Source organism: Sorex araneus, chromosome 9, assembly GCF_027595985.1.
Source record: "Sorex araneus isolate mSorAra2 chromosome 9, mSorAra2.pri, whole genome shotgun sequence".
Lineage (NCBI taxonomy): Eukaryota > Metazoa > Chordata > Mammalia > Eulipotyphla > Soricidae > Sorex > Sorex araneus.
The window spans coordinates 11,508,605-11,535,492 of record NC_073310.1 but is presented as its reverse complement, the minus strand read 5'-3'; the positions used below and the strand labels follow the sequence as shown (position 1 = coordinate 11,535,492).

General features: G+C 60.5%; 1 protein-coding gene across 1 annotated transcript in view; it reads right to left on the bottom strand.

Moving 5' to 3' along the window:
• The window catches only part of WSCD2 (WSC domain containing 2), a 79,067-nt gene extending 55,748 nt beyond the window's left edge, over window positions 1-23,319 (bottom strand). The window contains exon 1 of the mRNA XM_055146771.1: window positions 23,037-23,319. The gene's annotated coding sequence lies outside the window, so the exon portion shown is untranslated. The remainder of the gene's footprint in view (window positions 1-23,036) is intronic.
• Window positions 23,320-26,888: the final 3,569 nt, after the last annotated feature.

Here is a 26,888-nt window from a genome sequence, read left to right as displayed (position 1 = left end):
GGGTTCAAATCCCAGCATCCCATATGGTCCTCTGAGCACCGCCAGGGGTAATTCCTGAGTGCATGAGACAGGAATGACCCCTGTGCACTGCCGGGTGTGACCCAAAAAGAAAACAAAAAAGACAAACCCCAAAGTTCTACATTTGGAAGCTAAACGAATCGGGGGCGGGGGGCGCGGGGCGGGGGGTGCATTCCAGGAATGGAAACCTCGATCTCACACGTGCAGGGCAAGTGTTTCACAGAGGAGCCTCGCCCCCGGCCCCTGAAAGCTAAATCCACTTTTTTTTCTTCTTCTTCTTGGATTTGGGGCCACGCCTGGTGGTACCCAGGAGCTCCTCCCAGCTCTGTGCTCAGGGACCGCTGCCCGAGGCGCCCAGGGGACCCTCCGGTGCCAGGGGTCTCACCCCAGCACCCACACGCAGAACCTGTGCTTCTGAGCTGTTACATTCTCTCCAGCCCTAAATCAATTTTAAAACAAAGAAAAGGGAAAACTATGAAGAGGATAAAAGTATTAGTATCTACCCCAGATTCAGGGTGGAGGGGGCAGGCGGGGCAGGGGGGGTGCTTAGGGGGGTTCAACTGTGGCGCAGGATACAGCAATGGGGAAACTGATGGCACATGTAAACAACCAACTTCAGGACTAGGCAGGTAGCGACGCTGGTTCATCAGGGGTGAGGGGTAACCCCACTGACACCAGACGCTAACTTTAGAGCCGGGGTGCCCGTGGGGGGTTGGACTTGCACAAAGGAACTCCTTACAACTTCTGTTCCATTTTTCCTTTTCCTTTTGGTGGGGGGAGGGTGGGGGCCACACCCAGCAGTGCACAAGCTTCCTCCTGGCTCCGCGCCCAGGGACCACTCCTCAACGGCTCAGGGGACCATACGGGGTGCCGAGGATCGAACCCCGGCCGGCCAAGAGCAAGGCAGACAAACGTCCTACCCATGGTGCTATCTCTCCAGCCCTTGCTCAATCTTCCTGAGAGCCTGAGATGGGCAGAGATACACGTCTATTGATATGCATATGTGCACATGCACACATGTACACATGTACATATCTGTCACAAAGTCTGTTAATGATAAACCAAAAGCAAACTGAGCCAAAAGAAAACCTCGGGAAATTTCATCCACCCTTACAGCTTGTCTTTCGGCAAACGCTGTTCGAGGGGCCTCCATGAGCCCCCCGGAGGAGAACAGGGAGGAGGTGGGGACAGGAAGCATCCCGAGACGACAGGCCGGTGGTCTCACACGAGTCCTGGCGGAGCCCAAGGTTAGAAGATGACGAAGGGCCGCCCGCCTGGCCGAGCGCTCCCGAGCTTGGCCCGGAAGTAGAGGTTCCCGAATGCAGAGGAAGGCGGCGGAGGGCTGAACCGGGTTGGAAGGTGACGGGTAGACAGGTGACCCGAGGGAGGACCCCTGGGGTGTGTCCTGGGCACCCAGAGGCCCAGAAAGGGCAAACCCAGTTTCTTGCCACCTGGTAACACCCCATTCTAACTGGCGTTCCCTGGATGGGACTGAGAAAGCGGGTATTTCTGGTTCCCTGAGCTGGTGGGCTTAATAGATTCTTTGTTCCCCACCACCCACCCCTTCCACCTCCACAGAGCTCAGCCATCTGTCAGCCCAGATCCTAAAAGGCGCTGGGCCCCGAAATACACACACACACACACACACACACACACACACACACACTGGGCTGGGTTTTGACTCATTCTTAGAAAGACTCTGCTCGAATCCAACCGAAGTGTGCCCCAGGATCCCTTGACGTTGGGGCCGGATCAGGGGAGAGGAGCATCCAGGAGCCCCCCTAATGTACCCGCTCCGTCCCTGTCTGCACTTGAAACAATTCTTCAGGGCTTGGCAGAGCTGGGCTAACTCAGGCAGTGAACTTGGGAGGTGTCCGGTACAGGAAGTGGTTCGGCTCGGAGGGAGGGCAGGTAGGAGGGCAGGGCTGTCCCAAGGTGACCTGGGGGAGGGGCCCCCTAGGGTTCCCATAAGGCTAGCTCTGTCCCATCCTCTTTGGGATGGCCTCGATCCCTACCAACCTCCTGGCTCCCTCGGGCTCTCTATCTGCATGACACAAAGCCAATGAACAAGGATATTCTGTGTCCACGCGGGACTGTCAGAGCACTGGCAAGCATCGAGGAAGGTCTCTGCATTTCCAACATTGCTCCGAGCAGTGTCTGAGAGGCAGCAGATGGCCAGCGGGTGCAGGACCACGGGGCGGGGTGTGCGCTGTAAGGGTGTAGGTTTCAGAGAACCCGATGGTCTGCTCAGCTGTGGGGTCTCCGCTGGGCCCCTCAGTTCTCTGAACGGCCCAGGAGAGGCCGGAGCTCGCACTGGTGGTCATCCACCTTCCCCGCACCACGTGAAGGTGCAGTCACAATGATGGCATGACAGAGGCTGAGATGACTGGGCACCGCGGGCCACCGCCCGCACAGACATGCCCCTGGAGTCCATCACAAACGGGAGTGCAGAGCTGTGGTTCTACGCATGTCCAGATGAGACCACTGAGGCAGAGAGAGGCCACGCCACGGTATTCCCCGAGGCATCCCAAAGAGGCCCACGATCAGCTTTTTTTTTTTCTTTACTTTTGGGTTTAGGGGTCACACCCACGATGCTCTGGGCTTCCTCCTGGCTCTGCACTCAGGAATCACTCCTGGGGGAGCTCAGAGGCCCCCACGGGATGCCGGGGATCGAACCCGGGTCGGCCACCCCACCTGCAAGGCAAGCACGGTACCCGCTGTACTATCTTTCTGGCTCCATCGTTGTTTTCTTGGGGAGGGGAGCACGTGCAGCACAGTGCCCAGGGCTGACTCCTAGCTCTGTGCTCAGGCATCACTCCTGGTGGGCTCGGGGTACCATAGGGGGTTCCGGGGATCAAATCTGGGTTGGGGGCTGGAGCAATAGCACAGCGGGTTAGGGCGTTTGTTTGCCTTGCACGCGGCTGACCCAGGTTCGATTCCCAGCATCCCATCTGGTCCCCTGAGCACGGCCAGGAGTAATTCCTGAGTGCAGAGTCAGGAGTAACCCTTGAGCATCACCAGGTGTGACCCAAAAAGCAAAAAAAAAAAAATCTGGGTTGGCCAAGTCCCCATGGGAGTCTCACTCTGGCCCCATGGCATCTTCTCTGACATGCTCAATGTCTGTACAATCGCTTCAGCAGAAATAGTTCAAAACAATGCTGGTCTGGGGCCGGAGAGATAGCACAGTGGTTAGGACATTTGCCTTGCACGCAGCCAACCTGGGTTCGATCCCCGGCATCCCATATAGTCCCCCGAGCACCGCCAGGAGTGATTCCTGAGTGCAGAGCCAGGAGGAAGCCCTGTGCATCGCCGGGTGTGACCCAAGAACAACAATGCCGGGTCTGTGGTTGGTTTGTGGGTTTGGGACCACACACGTGAGTGCCGTGAGGCCCAGAACTGGCTGAGTTCGTTCTCTGCGATGGATCGTTGTTACCTGGGTGACCCCCACATGCTCGTCACTGTCTCCCCCTTCACTCTGACCCTAACCTGGAAGAGAGTGTGGGGGGGGTTCCACACCAGCCGAGTACTCCCGGAGCACCGCTCAGGAAACTCACACGGATGCCCCCTCTGAGCGAAGGAAGCAATCACTTCCCACCAGGCTTCCCCGACACGGAACAACCAGGCGCGACACAGGCCAGCGGCAGGCCCAGAGAGGGGAGAGGTGGAGCCAGGCCGGGGCTCCTGTCTGCCCAGAGCCCTTCCCCGGGGGCCCAGGGGCCTGCGGAGAGCCAGCATGCGGCGCTAACCACCTTCACTCCCTGCCGGGCTGCACGGCCCACTGACACTCGCACCCTGGGGCTCGGAAACGCCAGCCCTGGGCTCCTGCGTCTTGGGAGAGGAGCCAGCGCCGTTCTCCGGGGGCTGCGATGCTCATGTTCACCCCCGTCTCGCCAAGTGGGGGCTGGCACTCAGCAAGGATGTTAGAGGGGTAAACTGAGGCACGGAGTTGCTGCCGCCTTGTCTGAGGTTTCTCGGCTGGAGCCCACACATGGCTCTTTGATAGTGTCTGGCAGAGGTCCCACGGGGCTGGGGACGACAAAGCAGCCTTAAGTCCTGTGCCCCACAGCTGCAGGCATTCGAGGTCACGACCCCGCCGCCCCCGAGCCGCGTGCCATGTACAGGGCGCGAAGAAGAACGGGGCCCTTGAGCGTATGGGGAGAGCCTGTGTCATCTCGATCCCAAAGCAGCCACCGAGACGGCCAGGGAGACCCAGGGTCCTCCCCAAAGCCTGCAGGCGCCCCTCCTGGCCCGCTTTCTTCCTTCCTCCCTCTCCTCCCCTCCTTGTTCTTGCTGCAGGCGTGACCGACGCTCACACACACGCCTGGTGGTGACGCCCGCACTCTTTCAGCTCCAGGGGTGCTCGGATCCACCCCAGGTGGTTGGCACACGGGTCTCACCCCCCACACACACACCTCCCGACGTGGCCCTCACACCTTTCCCAGCGGGGACGCTCTCGGGGGTGACACCCAGAATCGCAGACCCAGAGCTCCCCGGGCTCACAATCTGTGCAGAGGTACCCTGGGGATTTGAACTGGTGACCCACAGGCTCGTAGGTCAGTGCTCTATGCCCTGGACGATCCCTCCAGGCCACCTTGAGTGTTTCTGGTCATGCCCAGGGCCTGGTTGCAGCCAGTGGGAGCCAGTAGCTGCCCTTCCTGCACCCAGAAACATGGGCCCCTTGTTCTCCTGGGCCCCGCTTTGCCCAGGCTCACGGGACAAGAAGGAGCCTCAAACTTTGACCTTCGTGGGCTCCATCCCCCATCACAGCCCTGAGAGCTAAAAGTGGAGCCTCCTTCCCCGCCCCATGCCCACCCGCCCTGCCCCGCCTCCCCGACAAAGGACAGTTTTGCTGAGTTTATTTTCTCCCTCTCTCCCCCACACTTTGAGGTTTCTGCTTCGAAGGGCCCCTGGGGAGGCAACTCGGGCTCAGTGCAGGGCCGGTGTGAGGAAAGTGATCCCCGCCTCGAGCCCAGAGACGCCTGAAAGGGGACCCCAGGACTCCCCTCCCAGCCGGGCGGTCGGGCGGGCGGGCGTCGATGATTGAGGGCCCCCACCCCCGCCTGAGCCAGGGTGGGCGGGGGACGGCAGAGAGGCCGTGAAAGAGGGTCCTTCTCAGAAACTAGCCACCAGGTCCCAGGGGAGGCCGGCGCAGTTTCTAGAGAAAGAGACGAGATGTGTCATCGGGCCAAAGAGAGCAATTAATTGGCCATTAGCTTGTGGCATAAGTTTTCATTTCAAAGAGACTGGCGGAGATTAAGGAGGGGAGGGGGGCGGGGCCCTGCGAGCCGGCTGGGTCAGTCCTAGAGAACCGGGCCACCACGGCATGATGGGAAAAGAGTGGACAGAGCAAGGGAGGCTCGGGGCCGAATGTGTGATGGATCCTGAGTGGCTCTTTAGCGGCTGGGTCCGTCCTTCCCCTCTGGGCATTCATTGCCCCCAGCATCAAACTCAAACTGTGGGTCTGGGGAAGGGTGGGTGGGGGGGTGAGGTCTAAGCTCTCCCTCCATTGATCAGAACCCCCGAAGGCATCGTTCTTCAGCCTAGCTCACATCTGCAAATCGGCAGCTGGGGGCCAAACAGCGCCCCTCACAGGCCAGTTAGAGCATGGCAGTAGAGCAATCCGTCCACACCCGTGCTCTGATGCGGGTCCACGGGCCCGCAGTTGAACACCACTGCTCTAAAGGCTGGGAGAAAGCGATGGGGCTGGAGGGCAGCGGGTGCCAGTACCAAGTGCCACCACGGAACAGCCCTCCTCACCCCTCCTCACCCCAGCATCACCACTAGGCCTGGACACCACCGACTGCCCCCTGCCGGCCCCGACCATTGAACCATCAGGCCCCAGGCTGAGTGGCTGCCAGGCTCCTGAGCACTGCCTGGGGAGTCTCCCCACGAAACCAACAGCTCCGAACAGGAGTCTCTGGACCCTTTGAAGGGCCTGCTGCAGATCATTCATGACGGCACACTGAGCCCCGGGTCTGAGCACTTCCTCGAAGGTAGGACAGTCAATCGTGTGCCCGTGTCTGTTACCAGGATTCAAAACTCAGCTGAAAGCTCTCACCGGAAGGAGTGATAATCTGCTCTGTGGTAAACACCAGGCAGTGGAGGCGGACGCGGGGCAGTTCCTGCCTTACAGGGAACGTCTGTCCTCCGGGAAGACGTTGTTTTTTTTCATTCCAAGATCTGTAAACTCCATCCCGGGCCTCGAGTCCTTGTTCCCACTGCCAGGTTTTGGCAAGCAAAGATCTTCTGGGCTTCTAAGAGTGAAAGAAGCTCATCCCCCTCCCCAAAACGGAGCCTCCCCCTTCCCCGACCTTGGGATGCAGAGAAAAAGCCCCTTCTCCCAGGAAAGGCATCACGATTGGTCTTGACCAGTTTGGGGCGGGGGATGGAGGGAGGCAGAAGAGGCAGCACGGCAAGGAGGGCGCCTGCCTGGCTCATGGCCCCCGGGGCTCAGTCCCCAGCGCCACCTTACGGGCCCTTGAGCTCCATCAGGAGGATCCGTGAGCACAAAGCCAGGAGTAGGCCCTGAGTACTGCTGGGTGTGACCCCAAAATCAAAACAAGACAAACCAGCGACCTTGCAATTAGGGGCCAAGGGACGACGTCTGGGGAGCCCCGCCAGCGGGCACCAGTGAAAGGAGCCTGGCATCACCCGAGCAGCAGCAGCAGGGCCAGCCCGAGGCCAGCCCCCGTGGCCGGCTGGGCACGGTCACTGCAGCCAGGCTGTCAGCTGGGCCCCGGAGCTGGGCTGTGCAGGCAGTGAAGGGCCATGGCAGAGCCTGGGAGGGTCCCTGTGTCCTAGAAAAGCAGAAGCTGTGAAGGCACGGGGGGGGGGGCAGGGGGCCAGGGGGGCAGGGGGCCAGGGGCAGGGGGCCAGGGGCAGGGGGCCGGGATGGGGGCAGCCAAGGGCCCCAATCTCGGGAGAAGGTCCAGTGCACGCGGGAGAACTGGACCAGGCGGTCTTGGGTGTCTGCGGGCAGCTCCTGAGACAGGCCCCCCGCCCCCCCCCATCCAGGACTATTCACGGGGGGCTGCCCTGCTGACCACAGCTGGCCCCGAGGCCACCCACCCTGGAGGGCACGTCCCAGGCTGATTCTGAGCCCAGAGCCAGGACAGGGCAGGCCGAGCGGGAGGCCAGGGTGGGAGCTCCGGAGGGCTCAGCCTCGGTCCTGCCACAGTCTTTCTCTCAGGCCCCCCGGGAAAGCCCCCCGGGTCCCCTCTGCTCCCCCTTCTCCAACTGCCACCTGCCGTGTGGACATGGCTATAATGTCTTGCCCTCTGCTCCGGGCAATGAGTCCTGTGCTGGGGTTGGGAGGGGGGGTGGGGGGGTGGGGGGGCGGCATCAGGACCATCTTGCCCTCATGAACCCACCACCCAGCTTTGCCCACCACTGAGGGGGTCCGAGGAGCAGGCGGTCTCGGAGCTGACCCCGGGAGGTTCTGGGCAGCCAAGCCTCTCTGGCTGCTAGGCCCCGTGCAAGCCTAAGGCAAGCCCGGTGCGTGTTAGCTGCACAACCCGGGAACCAGAGGGATAAGGCGTCTCACCAGGGGGTTCATTACCGGAAACCACCATCAGGCTCCACACGCAGGGCCCCGGGGGTCCGAGCCCCAGCACCCCAGGGTTCGCCAAGCACCGTCACCTCAGAGTGCAGAGCCGGGAAGAGCCCCTGAACACCACCGCCGGGGATGCCTCCCCAAACAGCCAGCAGGAGGGAGGAGCCTGTGACCCCGGTCTTAGGGACTCCCCCTCCACCCTCCACCCCTCCCCACCCCGCCCCGTCCTCACCCAACCTCCCAGAACCTGTGCAATCTATCGGTCTGCTGTCCAGCCAGGCCTCAGTTTCTGGGCCGGGTCCCAGCGCCCACCTCCTGCCGGCACCCGGCCGAGGGGGCAGGGCTGACTGGGGAGAACAGAGCAGGGAGCCCCGACCTCGTCCTCAGGGCCCGGGTCTCCCCGGTCAGATTCCCGCACCCGCCCCCCCCCCACGGGCCCTGGGTGGTTATCTGAACCGCACCCCGACAGCTGATCTCCCCCGTCTCCCTGGCTGCCAAAGGAGAGACTTGAAAACGCTTCTCGGTTTTCTTCTTCTTTCTTTGTCTTTTCTTTTTTAGTCTTTTCTGGGGCAGTCAGCCCGCCAGTCTTATCATGTTCAGGGGGTGGGGGGTGGAACGGGGGGGGGGAGGGGGGGCTAGCCCCAGGCGACCTCAGCGCCCAGATAAAGGCTGTTGTTCTTGCACATGGAGGAGTGGGTTGCGGGGGGGCGGGGGGGATAAAGGGGAGCCCCCCTGCCTGGAAGGGTTTGTCGGAAACTCCAGAATAGCCAAGCGTGCTCTAACGTCGGGTGGCACAGAAGCCTCCTTCCTAGCAAAGACAGGGGAGTCTTTTCTAGACTGTCACTGTCACTGTCATCCCGTTGCTCATCGATTTGTTTGAGCGGGCACCAGTAACGTCTTTCATTGAGAGACTCATTGTTACTGTTTTTGGCATATCCAATATGCCACGGGTAGCTTGCCAGGCTCTGCCGTGCGGGCGGGATACTCTCGGTAGCTTGCCGGGCTCTCCGAGAGGGGCGGAGGAATCGAACTTGGGTCGGCCGCGTGAAAGGCGAAAGCCCAACCGCTGTGCTATTGCTCCAGCCCTTTTCTAGACAGGATCGATTTATTTCATGTTTTCCTAATTCATCGAATCCAGAAACAGGCCCGCATCTTCTTTCTATTATCTTAGGGAGGATATTCATTCATTCAGTTCCATCAAACTCTGTCCTTAGCGCCAGAGAGAGAGAGGAAGAGAGGGAGGGAGAGAGAGGGAGAGAGAGAGGAAGAGGGGGAGGGAGAGAGAGGGAGAGAGGGGGAAGAAGGGAGAGAGAGGGAGAGAGGAAGAGAGGGAGGGAGAGAGAGGGAGAGAGGGGGAAGAAGGGAGAGAGAGGGAGAGAGGGAGAGAGGGAGGGAGAGAGGGGGGAGAGAGGGGGGAAGAGAGGGAAGGAGAGAGAGAGAGGGGGGAGAGAGAGGGGAAGAGAGGAGGGAGGGAGAGAGGAGGGGAGATAGGAAGAGACGGAGGGAGAGAGGGGGGAGAAGAAGAGAGGAAGGGAGAGAGAGCACTAATTAAGGCACTTGCCTTGCATGTGGCTGACCCCAGTTGGATCCCCGGCGGCACCAAGTATGGTCCCCGAGCACCATCAGGAGAGCCAGGAGTAAGCCCTGAGCACTGCTGGGTGTGGCCCAGCCACCCCTCTGAAAGAAAACCCAAAGAAACTTCCTGGGGGAACAGTTAAGGGCTCAGACCAAGCCTGCCAGCTTGAGGCACCCCACGGGTCGGGCGAGAGCGGGCAGGGCACTCGCCGTGCTCATGGCCCACCCGGGCTCGATCCCCAGCCCCAAAGCCAGTCCCCCCGAGCACTGTGCCGGGAGTGGCTCCTGAGCACAAACACCAGAAGCAAGCCCTGAGCCCCTCTGAGCGTGGCCCTCAAAACAGACAGAAGTAAAAGAGTTTGGCCCTGGCTCTGGGGAGCACTGTCCCCTAGCACGCTGTCCGGCACCGACCCAGCAGGGGTCCCCCAGACTCTCGGGGGTCCGAGGGAATTGGAACCAGAGGGGCAAGGCTGCTTCTGACTCTTCCAACCCCCAGACAGCTCTGGGGAGGGCGAGAGCCACGGCGGCGGACCCCATCCTGGGAACTGTGACCCCACAAACCCCAGAGCGGATGGATCAGAGAGAGCCGGTGGGCGCACACAGACAACCAGGCCAGGAGCCGCAGGCCCCCTCTCTGCTCCCCGGAACCGGAACCCGGAACCTCCTGCCCTCCCCAACCCCCTGCCCCCGCTGCACTCTCTCCCCCAGCCCCTTCCCCGGGCTCCCACTGGCTCGCAGCATCCCTGGGCTCTGTCCCTCCTGGCCATCCCCCGGCACCTCTGACCTGCTCCTCCCCCGGCCGGCAGCTCCTTCCCCGGTGGCTGCTCTCAGGCCCACAGGCGGCCGGGCCGGGGCTGTGTCTCTGCAGGCCGGACACTCGTCTCATCCCGGTTCTCCCCGTCTCTTCGACCCTCCCCGCCAGCTGGGCCCTTTCTGCGGTTTCCCCCTGATGATGACAACGGTCCTCCCTGGAAAGGTTCCGGCCCTCGTGTCTTGCGGTCACAGATCCCACGGAGGGAGAGGCGAGGCTGGACTGGGCCCCTGGGGACACGGCGGGGCCCAGCCGCCGACGGAGTCCCTAGACCCCCAGCTCCAGGACGGGGCGAGCGGGGGTGGGGGGGAAGGGGAACCCTGACTCCTCCTCGAGCAGCTCAAGCCCCCCTCTGCCTGGCTTTGCGGCTGCACACGTGGGATACGCTGGGGAAGACAGACTGCCAGGCCAGGTGGCACCCAGACACCGTTCCCCCCTTCACCCGCACGCCCGAGCACACAGTCCCGCCAAGGAGACACCGTGGGGTGGAGCATGGCACCAGGCTGTGTGCGTCTGTCTGCCCAGATCCTGTGGGTGGGTGGACGCTGAGCCGCGAGGCCAGTCCTGGGAGCTCAGGAAAACCCGGGAGGCGGGGAGGGGGAGGGGGAACGGTACAACAGAGAGGTTGTGGGAGTCGTCCAGAGTCACACAGCAAAGCAGTAGCTGAGCTCAGCTGGACTGTTACTGAGGGCGTCCCTGGTTCCTCTGGGATGAGGGGCGCGAATGCCAACGGTTCCCCGACAGGAGGGCGGGCGCTGAGCAAGAGGCCGGACTCTGGGCCCGGCTGCAACACTTGCATCTCTCCCTCCAGAGCCTGGTTCCTCACCTGTATAAAAGGGCAGCTGGAGCCACAGCACAGCGGGGAGGGCATTTGCCTTGCACGCGGCCGACCCGGGTTCGATTCCCAGCATCCCATAGGGTCCTCTGAGCTCCGCCAGGGGTAATTCCTGAGTGCAGAGCCAGGAGTGACCCCTGAGCATCGCCGGGTGTGACCCAAAAAAGAAGGGGGGCCGTGAGGGGGACACCACCCGCGCCAGGGCTGCTGGGGTAAGGAGAGGCCGCCCTTGGCGGTGACCGCCCACTGTCCAGGGCCCTGGGCTCTGTCGGGCGCTGGCACTGTCAGCACAGCAGGAGCTCCAGGGCGCCCCCACGCTGCGGTGATGGAGGCCCAGAGAGGGGCCACGTCTTGGCCCCCGTCACACAGCCCGGTGGGGCCCTCCCCGAGAAAGGTCGGGGCTGAATTCCCTTCTCCGCGTCCGCAGGGGGAGCTTCACCCGGGAAACCAAGAGCGTGGAGCGAGCAGGAGGCCCAAGGGACGCTCCTAAGCTCCAGCAGCCAAATGAGCTGCCCGGGGGAGGCCCGTCCGCAGAGCTTGTTAGGACGCGGGCGGCGCTGCGGCGGGCAGCCCCGGGAGGCGGGAGGCACGGGTGCCCTCTGCGCCCAGCCCGCCCAGCCCGCTGCAGGCCCCCCACCCCCGTCTGTCCTGTGTCCGCTGGAGCAGCACCGAACTGGGGTTCGGCAGCGACGCCCGGCTACGTCGCACAGAATCTCCGGGTTCTCCGGGAAGGCGGTGGCGGGTTCTCAGGGAAGGCGGTGGTGAGGGTGCCCGTACTCCAGGGCGCCCGGGGCTGCGCTAGGCGCGGGGCCACCTGGCCTCTGGGTCGCCACCTACCTTCCTTCTGTCCTGTCCCCTGGGTTCCCCCTGCCCCCCTCCCCGGGGCTGGAGGTGAGCCATGGGGAGAAGGGAGGGCTCCTGAGTGGGGAACGAGGGGCCGGAGCTAGTGGGCTTCAGTTTGGGGAAGGGGGGCTGAATTCTTTGCGGCCTGGGGCCAGGGCTCTCCCACCACCCTGGACGCTCGCGCCACCCCCGCTCGGCCTCTGTCCCCGTCACCCAACAACAGCCATGAAGGCCCGATGGCAGCTTACTGCTGCCGCTGGTGGACATTTGTGCTTGGGAGAGGTGGGTAGCTGGAGAAGGAAGACAGTATGCAGGGGGGAGGAGGGGAGGCAGGGGGGAGGGAGGGAGAGAGTGGGCAGTGGGGAAAGAGAAGGAGAGAGAGGAGAGGGAAGGGAGAGGTGGGGAAGGAAGAGAGGAGAGGGGGAGAGAGAAGGGGAGGGGGAGGGGGAGGAAGGGAGAGAGAAGAAAAGAAGGAGGGAGAAAGGGAAGTAGGGGTGAGGGGGGGACGCTCTGACACGAGTCTCCGGGGGCCCAGCGGAGCCTGGCGCTGAACCCCTAGTCTCCATAACCCAGGAGATCCCCTTTGGCCACAGGGGAGCGAGAGGGTCCGGCTGGGCCCTGGCACTGCCCTTAGAGCCCTGGCGAGTACCAGGCCCACGTATGATTCTCCCATGTAGTAACCACCCAAATATTTCCCCACGTATTAACCCCGAGTTTGATTTCCCTCTGACCCAAGTCATTCATTCTGGGCTGGGAGGAGTCGAACCTCACAGCAGGGGGTGCCCCCCCACACACACCCCGCTCCAATCCCTATCCTGAGCTGGGCCTGGGTCCCGCGTGCCCCCAGGAACTGAGCCGGGGCGCCCAGGGCAGCTTCTGTGCAGAGCTGGGGTGCCCGACAGCTCGGGGCGGAGGGAGCGGCTGTGGCGGCCAGATGAAATGCAGAATTATTCCTGAGACCAGCCGGGTGCCAGGAGGAGAGAGAAAGATCAACCTCCTGGGCATTCCCCCTCACCCACCCTCCCTCGGGGCCATTTTTAATTCTGCCTTATCAAGCCAGGGCGGGATTCGAGGCTGCGGGCACACACACTCACCCAGACTCCTTTAATTAAAAATTTTCTGTGATGAAAGTTCAGGTCGCCCCCAGGCCACCCGTGACAATGGCTGGAAGAAAGGCGGCTCCACAGTTTAAAGCAGATTAAAAAGCGGATTTGTTGACTTTGCCCCCTGGCCCCAGGGACAGCTGTGTGCCGGCTGCAGAGGCTGGAATCCTGCTGCTCTGGGTGGGTGGGGTGGGGGGGCCCAGGACTCACAGAGCCCTTGGACTTTCATCCACTGTCCCCCTGCACCTGGTGCCTTACAGGGACTTGTAGAAGCAGTTCTAGAAGGAGACAATCCCCATCGTTCCCGTTTAACAGACCAGCAAACTGAGGCACACACCCTCCCTACTTCACACAAACTGAGCCCGTTATTCTCACCCAAGGACTGTGCAGGTCCAACAGGAATAGGACCCACCTGCCCACTATACCAAAGTCCCGTCCACAGAGCTTGTTAGGACTCGGGCTATACTCGCTGGCTATACACACCCACTCATCCATCCACCCATTATACCCATTATATCCACCCATCCATTCACCCACCCATCCGTCCACTAGACCCATTATGTCCATCCATCCTTCCTTTTATCCATCCATCCACCCATCCATTTTACATACCATATCCACCCATCCATCCATCCATTATATCCACCCACCCATCCTTCCATCCCTCCATCCATTATATCCACCCATCCATCCATCCATCCATCCATCTATCCATCCATCTATCCATCCATCCATTATATCCACCCACCCACCCATCCATCCATCCATTATATCCATCCATCCATCCATCCTCCCATCCATCCTCCCATCCATCCATCCATCCATCCATCCATCCATTATATCCACCCACCCACCCATCCATCCATCCATCCATCCATCCATCCATCCATCCATTATATCCACCCACCCATCCTTCCATCCATCCATCCATCCATTATATCCACCCACCCATCCTTCCATCCATCCATCCATCCATTATATCCACCCACCCATCCTTCCATCCCTCCATCCATTATATCCACCCATCCATCCATCCATCCATCCATCCATCCAATCCATCCATCCATCCATCCATCTATCCATCTATCTATCCATCCATCCATTATATCCACCCACCCATCCATCCATCCATTATATCCATCCATCCATCCATCCATCCATCCATCCATCCATCCAATCCATCCATCCATCTATCCATCTACCTATCCATCCATCCATTATATCCACCCACCCATCCATCCATCCATTATATCCATCCATCCATCCATTATATCCACCCATCCTTCCATCCATCCATCCATCCATCCATCCATTACATCCACCCACCATCCTTCCATCCATCCATCCATTATATCCATCCACCCATCCACCTATCCACCCATCCACTCTCCCATCCATCCGTCCATCCATCTATTCCATCCATCCATCCATCCATCCATCCTATCCACCCACCCACCCATCCTTCCATAATCCATCTGTCCATCTTCTCCAGCCTTCAAACAGGAAGTGTCCGTGAAGCGCCAGTCCTATCCTGTGCCTGCCCCCCACTCTGACCGTGACACCCCGTGCTCCTCCCCCACCTCTGCTCGAGGGCTGAGATGGGAGCTCGGATCTGCCTGACCTCCACGACTATTTGCTGCTTGAGTGACCGCCAGGCGCCCCACACCTTCAGGGCGCAGTGAGACCAGCCAGTGCCCCCGACAGAGGAAACGTTCCTCCCAGGGAAACTTCCCAGCCACCCAGGGCAGCAAACACAGAAGCACTTCGTTTATTCCCTGAAAATCCTGGGTGGCGTGGATGACCCTGGCCTGGGCACGCGGACAGAAGCGGGAGTCTGGCTGAGCAGCCACAGTGGCCAGCCACGTCCCCGCTATGCCCCGGCCGGCACTCAGGGGCTGGGTCTGACTGTACTGCCAGAGGGAGGCGGCTACGAGAGAAGCAGGGCAGGGCGCTTGCTCCCCTGCCCCTGCCCCTGCCCCTGCCCCACTGGGATTCTTTCCTTGCAAGCCGCTTCTCTTCACGAGGGCAGTGATGCAGGCCGCTGTCCCGGCTTCCTGGCCCCTACACTCTCCCCATCACTCCTCCCACTGGCTGGACGGCCGGGAGAGCAGGTCTCGGGACTCAGATCAGGAGCCTGGTGGGAGGATCGACAGCCTGTCAGAGAAGAAATGGACACTCTTTTCCCATCGGACTGGAGTGACAGCACAGTGGGTAGGGCGTTCGCCTTCCATGCGGTCGACCTGGGTTCGATTCCTCCGCCCCTCTCAGAGAGCCCGGGCAAAATACCGAGAGTATCCCGCCCACACGGCAGAGCCTGGCAAGCTCCCCGTGATGTATTCGATACGCCAAAAACAGTAACCACAAGTCTCACAATGGAGACATTACTGGTGCCCACTCGAGCAAATCGATGAACACCGGACGACAGTGATACAGTGATACAGTGCTTTACCCATCTGGGCACGGTGGCTGCCTTGTGACGCTCCTTTCTCTTTCGGCTTTACAGAGTGGAGTATCGGGGCAAACGGCCCGCATCTGTTAGAGTCGGACACTCAAGACTGAAACCAAAGGGCTGGTCTGACTCCGCCAGAGGTCCCCCGGCCGCCTCCCTGCCCCCACCCCCTCAGGCAGATTCCAGCTGCAAAGAGTCCCTGTCACTAGTGTGTGCACCACGGTCACTCGGGAGGGGGACAGCAGAGCTACTGGCTCACCTGTCTCTGGTCACTCGGTGAGGGAGACATCAGGGCACCCCAGCAAAGCGGAGTTGACGAGGGGAAACCCCAAAAGCAGGAGAAACATGAGTCATGGATTGTCTCCAGAAATTTCCACATTCATCTTCACAGCAAAAGTTGCAGACCCCCCTCCGCCACCCCCCCTTCCCCCCGTTTCCTGGAGGCTCATGGGCTTTCGGTGCTCCAAACCCATCTGAGGGACCAGAGAGCTGACTCACAGGGCCAGAGTGGGGGCTGGAGTGACAGCCCAGCAGGTAGGGAGCCTGCTTTGCACGAAAGCAACCTAGACAAGCAGGTTCGACGCTCGGCATCCCATATGGTCCCCTGAGCCTGCCAGAGGTGATCTCTGGGCGAAGAGCCAGGAGTGAGCCCTGAGCGCTGCCCAGTGTGGTTCACGATCACAATCACGAAATCCCGTTAATCACTGATTTCTCGGGCGGGTTCAGTAACCTCTCTATTCGTCCTTTCCCTAAGATCTTAGAAGTCTATCTTGACTCAGCCCTCCCAATGATGTCGCACTGGGGGCTCTTTCAGGGTCAGGGGAATGGGATCCAGCTTGTTACTGGATTTCGCATATGAATACACCATGGGAAGCTTATAAGGCTCTCCCATGTGGGCAGGAAACTCTCAGAAGCTTGCCAGTTTCTCCCAGAGGGAGAAGCAGGTTATAAGATATCTTCTGGGAGCTTGCTTTTAAGTCTCTGGATGTTGGCCGTTGATGGGATTACACACACCTGGGTTCCTCTGCCGGTACCTTCATACGTGAGGCCCATCTGAACGTGTGGAGAGGGGCCTCCAGCATGGCTGTAGCTAGGTTCCGGTGGTCTTCAGCTGCCGGGAGCTCTGCTTGGGTGGGGAGGGAAGCTGGAGCCCATCCCCTCCGAGGGGCCCCGGGGAAGACAGCCAGGCGTGCGGGCAAGAGACTCTCTGAAGTAATTTAATTACTAAATTAATGTGGTTCAAAAACAAAACAAAAAAAAACACCCAAAAAGCTAAAGTGCATGGTTGGCACGTAAGAGCCTGAGTTGCAAGACCCGGACCTCACAGTCCCCTGAACATCACCATAAGCGGGTCCCCAGCACCCGTGCAAGAACAGTCCCCAGCACCCCTGGGTGTGCCTCCCCGAACAAACCACAACGGGATGAGTGTGCCCAACACCCCCCACCCCGAGACGTGCTCCGGCCCTTCCTGCTCACCCAGGTTTGCCACCCTCGGCCTGCGGGGACTGACCTGGCCTGCTCCGTGTCACTCGCACGTTAATAAAAAATGAGAGCAAGAGAAGATTTTCCCTCGGAGGCTTCCCGAAATAGCTCGCCGTGTCCACCCGGCAAAGAGAGTGAGAAGGCGGGGGAGGCGCGGGGGCGGGGAGGGTGCGCCCGGGGTCACGTCGCCGCCGTCCTCCCGCTGACCGGCTGCATGGCCCTGGACATGTAGAGGAACCTCCTCGCATCGGTGGCTGGATGGTGCCTCTAGCGGGCCGGGGAGAGTGTGAGCCGGCGGGGAGGCACAGAGCAAAGGACCACCAGGGCGGGGCGTGTCCTCTGAACACAGCCAGGTGTGGCCCCCCGACAGAGCTAGGCCACAGCGGCCACCGGTCATCTGTAGGCCAGGGGACAGGACAGTGTCCCGACACAATCTGACTCTCAGGAGACTCTCGGGGGGCTGGACCTGAGCCCCGGCTGCTGCCGTGTGCTAAGTCGTTCCAGCTTCTAGGCCGCTCCGGCCCGGGGCCGGCACCTCTGGGCAAGGCAGCCCTGCCCGGGGCTCCCTCGGTGTTCGCCCGAGCCCACGGCCTTCGTGTTCCTCTGACCCCACGTCGGTCTGGGATGGAGACAGCGGCTGCAGTGGCTTCCAAGGACGGGTCAGAGCAAGCGAGAGCCCCGTCCTGCCCAGCGCGCCGGCTGGTTCTCCTGCCTCCTCTGCGGCCCGTGAGCCCCCGAGGGGTGGGCTTGTCCCCGTGTCTCCAGTCCCCAGAATCGAGGACAGGCACTGAGCTATTTCCAAGCAGCAATAGGTGTCTCTGAGGTTGAACGAACGAACGAACGAATGAATGAATGAATGAATGACGTCGAACAAATGAATGAAAGGTTGGATGCATGAGCCCATCTATCCCTGTCACCCAGCCCACTTTTGTGTTGGCTCAGACCTGTGTTGGCCCGCCCTGGTGGTCCTTTGCTCTGTGCCTCCCACCGCCAGGTGCGTTAAGGAGAAAATGCCGAGTGTGGCTCCATGTCAGGTACACGGGACGTGTCTCCTGGCATTGGGGGGTGGGGTGGGGACGTCGTCGTTCCAGGGGTCTTAGCTCGAATGTTGCACCTGCCGCTCTGGGAGGCCCTTTCACCGCCCCCCCCCCAGCCTCGCAGAGTCCCACAGGGGAGAGCAGAGCCATCCAGGGGGGGCTGGGACACTGACAGGGTCCCTGGCAGAGTGGGCTGTATCTAGAAAACATGGCAGAAACATTTCTATTTATGAGTATTAGTATTACTGTATCACTGCCGCACTGTCGTCCCGTTGCTCATCGATTGGCTCGAGCGGGCACCAGTAACGTCTCCATTGTGAGACTTGTTGTTACTGTTTTTGGCATATCGAACATGCCACGGGTAGCTTGCCAGGTTCTGCCATGTGGGCGGGATACTCTGGGTAGCTTGCCGGGCTCTCCGAGAGGGACGGAGGGATTGAACCCGGGTCAGCCACTTGCAAGGCAAATGCCCTGCCCGCTGTGCTATCGCTCCAGCTCAGAGTATTATTATCATTTTCCTTAATACTATTCCGTGATGTTGGCATGAGTCAAAAGTGCTCGAGGAGCAAACGTTGGGGGGCGGGGGGCAGGCGGTTGGTGAGAAGTACAGGAGTTCATTAGGCAGCTCTGAAGGCATGTCAGGGTCCAATGGAGAGGCAAGGACAGGCCGTGGACTGGGGCCAGCCCCAAGCCCTAGGGCGTCCAATGAGCAGTGCCCGTTCGACACACTAGTTTGTGGCCACCTGGCTCCTGGCTGGGCCAGGCCCACCCCGAGGCGTGTGCTCAGGGCCGACGTGCCATGCCTTTGTTCCGGGATTAAGCTGAGGGGAGAGCAGGAGTTGCGGGGTGGGAGTCCCCGACATTCAGAGCCATGGCGGTCAGTGGGGGCCTATTTTTGGAAGGGTCACCCCGCCCCAACCATGGTAAGCGGTCCCCTCCCGGGGAGGGACAAGGCCTCTCCCTTGCCTGGCCCCTGGAGTGGCAGAGACATGCAAAGGCCCGGGGGCTAAGGGCACAGAGAGCGGGGAGCAAGGCCCCGGGGCAGCCATGGCTCTACCCCCCATAGCCAAACACACCTCAGAGCGGGCCCCTGGCCGCCTGTCCTCCCAGGCTCCCACGTGGGCCCCTGACGGCCCAGCTCTTGGGGAAACGCCGGAAGCCACCCTCGGTCCCAGTGGCAGCCAGTCCCCGGGGACCCAGCCCATCTTCCCAGCATCTGGACCTGCTCTGGGGAGCCATTAATCTCGGGCAATTTCTTTCCTCACTTGATTTGTTTATTTAAGGAAAACAAGTTGCTCCTCATTAGGCTGCCGCGCCGCCTGCGTGCCCGGCCCGCTCCCAGGCCTTCTGCCGAAACGATACCTGCGCATCCCGCAGCTGCCAGCAGCCCGGAGAGCCACCGCAGGGCTGGGGCCGGGGCGAGGGGGCTGCAGAGGCCCCGGGAGAGGGAGCGGGCGGGATGCTGCACAGCACAGCACCCAGAGGGGCTCGGCAGGAAGCCGGCTCCCGTCTGAGGAGCGGGCACGCGGGCGACGCTGCGAAGGGTTCTGGGCTCTCTGCAGCTGAGACACTCCCAGCTGTGTTTACAGCCGCCCCCCCACCACACATGCACACATCTGACACCCCGGAGGAGACTCCGTCACACCTGCAGAGATGCACGCTCCTCGGGCACACGAGTTAACACTGGCAGCGGAGCCCAGAGACAGGCCGGGAAACGCAGCACGCGGAAGGGGCGCCACGGCAGCCAGAAACACCGTTCCGGAGACACGCAGGGGGCCTGCCCGCCCGCCCAGCCCACAGGTTCCCGGAGACAGATCCAGCGCCAGGCCAGGGCCTGGGGTGAGACAGACACCCCGGTGTGCAGGCTGGCATGGACACAAAGTTGCAATCAAATGTATCCTCCAGCCCAGCCCCCACTCCCGGGCACAGACTCTCGGAGCTGAGGGGTCCCGCATCTGACAGCCCCAAGCCGGGCAGGCACGGCGCTGTCCGGACCCTGGCACACAGCAGAGCACTGGGAAGCACAGTGGTGGGCGCACAACTTCACACCCGGCTACACCCTGTGTGTGCACAAATGCCCATGCATGAGCAGACAGCACCACAGCCCGAAAGCCAGCACCCCAGGGAGGCCTGTCCAGCTACTCAAGCAACAGAAATGACCAGCACCTGCTCGGTCACAGACATACATGCAATATGCACACAGATGACTGCTGGACACGCACCAGCCCCACACACACACGCACACACACATACGCATATACACAGGCACACACATATACACAGAAAATATATGTACATACATATGCACACACGCACATATGGCACACAGGCAGGCATACACATATGCACACAGGCACACATGCACACACACAGGCACACACACATATGCACACACACAGAAATCCACTGGCATGCACATACGCACACAGGTACACACGCACACACAGGCACACACACATATGCACATACACAGAAATCCACAGGCGCACACAAACTTACACAAGCACACATGCACACACACAGGCACACACATACACACTGCAGAAATCCACAGGCACACAGTGCCAGCAACACATATTCAGACCGACATTGTGTGCATGTGCACACATACACACGTACACACAGACACACACAATGCACACACACGTGCATGCTCATGCGCACATACACTCCCACACATGCACATTCACATATGCATACTCACGCACACACACTCACACATATGCACATACTCACCCCGACACGCACACACGCACACGCGCTCGCACACAACACACTCAAAGTCACACTCGTTCAGGGTGTTTGCCCAGCCACCAACTGTTTAGCGTCTGGTGCTCAGAGATTGTGTCTGCAGAACCACCGGCCATAACGCCCTGCTCCTGCCCCAGTCCGGCCAGCGGCCGGCCGTGTGCCCAGGAGCCTGTCCCCCACCCCCGCCGGGCCTGCGTCCCCTCTTCCCCCTCTTCCCTGCGAGCCGCAGCGGGGTCTGTCCCCGCTCCCTGCCCCCTCAGCCTCTCAGCGGGCACGCGGAGCCTGGCGCGGGGAGGCACACAGCTGTCCGAGGTGACGGCATCCCCTCCCCTCTCCCCGGCCCGCACACACGCACACACCAGGCACCCTCCCCGGAGTCTCTGGGTGCCGAGGACCAGGCATAGGAAGTGCTGTGCCCTGGTGCCTACACAGCTGCTAAGTTAGCACCATGGAGACGGCTTACCTCCACCTCCGTCTCCATGGCGACGCTGCAGCAGCAGCAGCCCTGCCACCAGCCGTCTGGGCTCCCCAGTCGGAGCCGAGGGTCTAGAAGAGCTTCTCTGAGGCAGCCCGAGGGGGTGGGGCTGCAGGTGCCGGGGGACGAGGAGAGGGAGGGCCCCGACACCCCCTGGTGCTCAGGGGGCCGGCTCCCCGGGGGAAACAGCCCCCCACTGCCCAGGCCCGAGACCCACTGAACAACAGCTCAGCAACCCGGAGTGCCAGTCTCCTCTACTCTCGGCTGAGTGCCCCCGTGCCCAGCCCGTGCCCAGCCCCACAGGCCCTCTCCTTGACCGGGGCAGGAAAGACCAGAAATGCCCCTTTCCAGGGGCAGAACCTGGAGCACAGGCTGGAGGGGATGCGCACATACATTCCCACTGGACACGGGGTCTTTGGTTTCTCCAACACTAAATTCTACCACCTCCAGGGTTTTTTCAAAAGATCATCTCTGGTTCGATTGCCCAGGCAGAAAGCTACTGAATAGCTCAAGATCCACGAAACGGCTGTCTTGGACAAGAAGCAGCAACTGGACCGGAGATCAGAGAGGGCTAGATGTTTGCCCACAGTCACACAGCAAAATGAGGGCAGATGCGCTGTTCAAGCTCCCGACACCCAAGACTGGTTTTCTCCGGGACGTCCAAGCACTGGCTGGATATGTGGGAGCAATCTTGGGGTGTCAGCAGCGGGGAAAAGAAGCTCCTAGCCTAGTCCTCTGCCAGGTACCTCAGCCAGGCCAGGAGGCCCGCAGATGCACACAGGTCCAACAGTCTGCGTGTAACGCGATTCTTCCCAGGCCAGGCCAGGCCAGGCCAGGCCAGCGACACTTGCTGACCTTCCCTGGTCATCAAGGAAATGCAAATCGAAACAACAATAAGGTATCACCTCACACACCACATCCGAAAGAATGAAAACAAGCAGTGCTGGCGTGGATGCGGGGAGAAAGGAAGCCCGGGAGGAGCTGCTGGCCCACCCTCTCGGGAAACAATGGGGACACTTGTCACAAAACTAAGCCTGCCCCTGCCCCCCAGACCACCACCCCCCCAGACCACCACCGGGCCGGCTGCAGCTCCAGCAAGGAAACCCACTCTCTAAGCCGGCCTCAGGGAAGCCTCCGCACGGCTTCCTTCCAGGAGGAAAAACAAGCTGGTCTGAGCCCTGCCTGGGGCCAGTCTGGCCAAGACTCTGGGGGCCCTGGGGGGCGCACCCACAACCCCCCAAAGCTGAGGGGTAAGAACACGGCGCCTCTCTCCAGCCCGAGCTGCGAAGTTCAGACTTCTGCAGGCTCCCATCTGAATGGCCCCATTGAGCACCCCAGGAAACTGCCCGTCCCCCCCCTCCAATCTTTCGCTCTCGTCTCAAGAGCTGCAAGGAACTGGAGCCGGGCGGCCTCTCCTTGCGTCTCTGCCAAGGAGGTGGTGAGCCGGCTCCGAGGGGGAGAGATGCTCGGGTCTGCTGGAAGGGCGAAGATGCCGGAGATCTGGCGGGGGCACCCCCTCTCCTGTTTGCGTCCTTTCTCCACACACAGGCAGAATGGACACCAGCAAGCCCGCACTCACGCTGGACACAAAGCCAGCCCCCAGCCGGCCCGCGCCTCATTCGCCAGAGTCTCGCCCCAACGAGCACCTAGTAAAGCCAACTTGGAAACGGCATCAGCCCCTTCTCCCCCAGAGCTCTGAACTGGGGGGGGGGCAGGGAGGAAGTGTGGGGGGGTTGTCTGAACCAAATTAAAGGATCCCCGGAAGCCCCCAGGATGCCTGTCTTGGAGGCCCTGCAGGAGGCCGGGGAGAACGAACCGAGCAGGGCCCCCAGGAGCTGGGCTGTCCCTCCCTCTGGCCCAGAAGAGAAAGTTTGTCATTTACCCAGCGCCAGGCTGTTGCCACTTGGTGGGTTCCTCACTCACCTGGCTCTGGGCGCCCAGTCCCCGCACCCCGCACCCCCGCCCCACCATCTGCGGGAGGGGGGGCGAAGCCAGTGGACAGAGACACCCAGATTTGGGGGAGGGGGGGTCCGGATTCCTTCGGGCAACCCCTGCTCCCTCCTGGAAACCCTCGGCCCACGCCCAGGCTCCTCCGCAGCCCTTACCTGAGGGGTCTCGGCCACTTGCAAACTCTGCCCGCTGAGCCCCGCCGGCGCCCGGGGTCTGTCTCCGCGCGCCCGGGGCGCCCAGCGGGTGCGCGCGATTGTCCCCGCGGGCCAGCGGGCGCGCGTGTGCGATGTCCCCGCGGGCGGCGGGCGGCGGGCAGCGGCGGCGGCGGGCAGCGGCGGGAGGAGGAAGTGGACGCGGCGCTCCCGCGAGGAGCTGGCCGGTGCCCGGCACTGCGGGTGCCCCGCGCCGCGGCGAGGCCCCCCGCGCAGCCCTGCGCGCCCCGGGGATGCCCGGGCGGGCCCGCGGCGCGCCGGGCACGGGCTGCGGCGGGGCGCCGGCTCCTGCGGCCGCCGGGCTCGGGCTGGCCGCCGCCTGGCACCCCCGGACTTCACGGCTCGGCCCCGCGCCCCGCTCCCCCGCGCCCCGCGCCCCGCGCCCCGCTCCCCGCCGCCGCCAGCAGCGCGTCTCAGCCCGGCGCGCGCCCCGCGCGGAGCCTCAGCACGGCCTGCGCTTAACCCCTTGCTCGCCGCCGGGTCCTCCCACCGCCTCCGGGGAGCCGGGCCTGCCGCCCAGCTCGCACCGCCGCGCCCGCCTCGCTGGCCTCATCTGTAAAATGGGCTCGGGGGACCCGCAGACCTGGGTGGAGGGGTTCTTTGGAGAATTCATGGAACTGGCCGGGGGAGGTGCCGGGGGCCCCCTGGCCTGGAGGCGGTGGGCACTGAGTAAACAGCAATGTCTTTGTTGTTCTTCCCTAGATAGATGCCTGGTGAAAGGAGGTGAGGGTTGGGGACAGATCTCCTGTGAGTTTTTAACAGGAAGTCGGGTGAAGCTGGGTGACCGTGGTTTGGTGGCTCACCCTCTCTGAGCCTGGAAAGCGCTCTTAGGTGCTGGGGGTGGGGGATGGGGGCTCTCTGAACCTCTGCGTCCTCATCCATCTACCGGAGTGGCGCTGAGGCACAGGTAAGATGCTCCTGAGATCAAAAACAAGCCAGTAGCTCTGTCTCTGCTTTTCCAACGAAGGAAACTGCGTGCAGACAAGTGGATGGGTTTTGAACCCTGGACCGCCCCCAGACCGGTTTCTCTCTAGCTTCCTCGACCATCCGCAGACCAGTCTTCCTGGAGCCCAGGGGACCAGCACTCATGTCTCCATTTCTATCCAGGAAGCACAGTTGTGTCCCTGACCTTAAAATTAATTCGTATCTAAGGTAGACAGCTCAGGAAAGTCCTGGAAAGTGTGAAGAAGGGCAGAGCGGCCCTGTGCCTCCACTCACGGGCCGTGTGCTTAGGAGTTTCTGCAGTTCTGCCATCGCTTCCCCCAAGATCTACAGCTCAGAAGCCCTTTCCTGGGGGCCAGAGAGCTAGGACGGGGGTCAGCTGCTTGCCTTGCATGTGGCTGGCCTGAGTTCCATGCCTGGTCCCCTGAGCACCCACCAGGAGCACGGAGCACCAAGTTCTGAGCCTGGGCCGCTGAGCACAGAGCCAGGAGTAAGCCCTGAGCACCACCAGGGATGGCCTCCAAAGAAAGATAAATGTGGAAAATAGACACGCCCCTTTCTACAGATATTCTCTCTGGATGGAACGTTTCCCCACACCTAATCCCTGGGTGAGTCACCGTCACAGACCAAGAGACATTCTTCTGGGTACCTCTGAGCCTTCCCCTTCCCCGCCTCATCAGGGGCCTCCCTGTCAGAAGGCCAAATCCAGACTGGAGAGTCAAGACAGCCGGTGCCACGTACACTCGGCTAATCCACCTCCCACCCCACTCCCTGCCCAGCCCTCCCCTCCTCTTGGCCCCCCAGAGAGAATGGCCTTCAAGGCTGATGAAGCAAGTTTGAGCCCCAACCCTGTCCCAGAGCTACATCCCCCAGTTTCTCTCTCTGATTTGTGGATATCGACTGGCGAGCTGCAGGAAGGGTGAGAAGGAGAGGGATGAAGGTGAGCTGAAACTCAGTGAAAGGTGTGTGGCTTTACAGCAGAGACACACAGGCACCTGGGTGAGAATAGCAATCACCAGCCACTGTTGAGTCCATACCCAGGGAAAGCGCTGGTTCCATTTTTTTTTTAACTTTATTTAAACCACAGTTTACAGAGCTGTTCATCACATGGTCACTTTGGTCATTCAATGCTCCACGACCACCTGTGTGATCCTCCCTCCACCATTGACCTCAGTTTCCCACTCACCCCCCAAGCAAGCACAAGATAATTTATTTTATGTTGCTTGTTACAACAAAATGGTAAGTGCGATTATTCACACACAAAAAAAGTTCAGTGCAAAAGTTTGTGAAAATTGTGTTAACTCTCACAACGGGGTTATTACAGTCCTTGTTTGAGGATCTACTGAGCTGTTTGCCGCTAGCTGAGCCTTCTTGGCTATTGCTTTTGCTTATTGAGCTTGGTGGGCTCCTGTGCTGCTTTCCACTCTAATTTGCTGTGCTCCTGCTGGGTTGTCAGGATTGTGGAATTTGGAGGCATATGTGGCCGCATATGTGGCCGAGCACTCCAGGAGCTCCAGGGCCTGTGTGCCTAGGAGTTACGTGGGTTGGTGTCTCAGAGAGATCAGCTGTGAAGCAGTGAAGTGGGGCCGTTTGTCTAGTGGCAGCTGTGGGGGTGTGGGTGTGGATGCCAAGGCGGGGGCTTGTAGGGCAGGGTCTCAGCCTGCCCTTCTCCCGACGTACCCCAGAGTTTTCAGCCCAAAGACCAGTGTACTTGTGAGTTTCATCAACTTGGCTGGACATCTCTTCCGAGATTAGTCATGAAGCTGGTCCGTTAATATGGTGATGTCTGTGGGATGTGGGTCGGAAGCCGTGGTTCCTATTAATTCTTCATCACCCATACCTTAGGTGATGGGTATTGGAATTTGTCCATGTCAAGAGGAGCAATTGGAGGCATAGAGAGAAGAAGATATTTGTCCAAGTTCATACAGCAAACTCATGGCAACGTTTAGATGTCTAACCAGCCAATGACCTTCCACAGATGTCTAACCAACCAATGACCTTCCACAGATATTTAACCAACCAATGACCTTCAACAGATGTCTAACCAACCAATGACCTTTCATAGATGTCTAACCAGCCAATGACTTTCCACAGATGTCCAACTAGCCAATGACCTTCTACAGATGTTGAATCAGCTAATGACCTTCCATAGAGGTCTAACCAGCTGATGACCTTCCACAGATGTCTAACCAGCCAATGATTTTCTCCTCCCACCCTCCCATTCAATCCCAGCATGATTCCAAAGGGAAGACTTTGTGCTTTCTGTGTCTTACTCTTCTCACTGTAAATCCTAACCTCTTGCGCTGCCTTGGGGACAAACAGACTGCAGAGAAAATCCTGAGGACTAACCCCTGGCCCCAGAGCCCACTGCAGTGTGTGGGATAGCAGAGACGGGGACATTGACCTCTAACCACATCCAGCAGCCTCCACTGTAGCCCACTTCTCCCTGCTGCAGCCTGATCCCCCTCAGGGTACATGTAAGATTGATTTATCATTGGTGCTTATTGAAATAAAGAGGGAAAGGTTAGAAGTACCATCTAGTGACTGTATAGATACTATGCATGAGAGTTGTTGCAATCACCACTAACAAGAGATGACTCCAAACAAGTTGGCAATCCTGTCTGAAACTTCCAACCCTTTCCCTCCTGATGACAGAAGTTGATAAATCGATCTTATCACAAATTGAGGATAGGGCTCCTCAGGCAGTAGAAAGAGACTCCAGCTTGGGCTCAAGCGTGTGAAGTTAAACTATGAGGCAAGGGTTGGTCACTGACCCCTTTGAGTCTGCGTCATCACCCCCTCAAAAGATCAGACGACTTTTCTTCATGCTTCTTAGAATTAGGGGGCTGCAGA